The following is a 1,897-nucleotide window of genomic DNA, read 5'->3' as shown; positions in this document are numbered from 1 at the left end:
TTTAGATAAAATAGATATTAAAATACTCAGTGTTATCTAATATGTTAAATACTGATAGATAATCCACATAACTAAAAGTTCATTGAGGCCCTTAAAATATTTTAAGAGTATAAAGGCTTCTGGAGTCCGAATGTTTTATAGCCATTGCCTAAAACGATTTACTTGCCGTTATAAAATGCCACTTTTATTTAACTCTTTTAAATTTGCCACATATGTGGCATATAGATACAGGTATGTCATATGTTTCTGGCCTTGACCCTGAGTGATACACTGGAAATTTACAGAAGAGATATAAATTGCTAATAAGCCTCACTAATAGTTAAAGAAAAAATTAATAAAATGAGATGGTTTTCCACCTGACAAAGTTTTTTGAAAGTTTTAGAACACCCAATTTGTATGAAAGTATAATAAATAAAATGTATTCATCATTTTGTGATTGTAAATTGGTTAAAAAAATGAAGGGTAATCTTTTAGCAACTCTTAAATGTGAAAATATAGGGAGACTTCAAGATGGTTGACTAGAAGCACCTTGTACTCCCCACCTCCACAAAGAAAACCAAAATAATGAGTAGATAATTATACTTTTAGTAGATCACTTAAGACAGAACACTGGAATTCAACAAAGAAGAGGCTGCAAATGCCTAAAGCAAAGAAGGAGAGAGATTCAAGGCAGTCTGCTCAGCTAGGATTGAGTGGGATCCTGAAGAGTTTCCCCCAGTGTAAGTAAGAGACACCCAGTGCTCTATATTTTCACTACAGACTTCTGCAATCCTAGCACGGGAGTCCCTTAACCCTTAAAGGCACTGAGACTAACATAGAGAGCTTCATGGAGACCTTGAGAAAGCATTGGTCCAGAGAGGAAGCTCATGCTGGTTCCCACACAACCTCTGCATCCCAAACAATGACTGCATGATGCTATATTGAGAGCTCAGCCCTCACCAGGCTGCATCTTTCCTGAGCGCTCAACAGTACCTGCATCTCCACATCCTTGGGGCCACAATGATGTAGACATTGCTGAAGCTGGATGCTGCTGCCGGGGCTGAAACATCAGTCATTAGCAACAACCACACTGACCGAGCAGCAGTTACCATGCACTTTCAAGAACCCTGAGGACAAACTCCCTTGCCTGCAGCACCATCAATGCAGCCTGTTACTGCCAGAACCAGAGTGTGAGCAAGGCACATACTCCCCAGACACCTGCTTAAAGTTACTGCAAATAAAAGCAACCCCACCATCCTCAATAGCAGGGCTGCAGTACAGCCACCGCTGCTCACATCTGAGCATTTGATCCAAGGCCTGGGGATCACCCTGCCTCTGCCTACCACAGCTAGAACCTGCAAACACCACTAGGGGTCCTGTTGACTAGCCAATCCAGCCCAACTTCATTGTCCCAATGCACAAGCAAATTTTCCAGAAGTCCTGAGTACCAACCAGCCAAATCTACCATTAGCACATGAGCACTCCTCCTAAGGACCTATAATCAGGCCTGCCCTCTTGTCACTAACTCGACAGCTGGCTCCTACCCACATAAGCCACCTGCAGGCCTGGGGACTGGGACACCCACCCAGTCTGTCTTAGACACTGCCAACAGCAGTACAGAACACATGGAAGCCAGAGGGTCATCCATTATTGCTACTGCCATCATTTACAATATGCCTGCTTCCCAGGGGCCCAATAATCTACCTACCCACACAGTTTACTGCTGCCAATAATGAGATACAAACAAGTGGATTGGAAACCCAATAATTGGCCAAACTGGACTCACATAAATGCAGTTACTGGCTGTCCTGGGGCCCAAGGACAAGCCCATGTGGCATCTTTATTCCTGGCAAAACTTCAGCATAGCCACCAATAACAGTTGCATCCAAGCTACTGAAGAAATCATAGACACCTCTGA

This window comes from Hylobates moloch, unplaced genomic scaffold (genome assembly GCF_009828535.3).
Source record: "Hylobates moloch isolate HMO894 unplaced genomic scaffold, HMol_V3 SCAFFOLD_7, whole genome shotgun sequence".
Taxonomy (NCBI): Eukaryota; Metazoa; Chordata; class Mammalia; order Primates; family Hylobatidae; genus Hylobates; species Hylobates moloch.
This window is presented reverse-complemented; position numbering follows the sequence as displayed.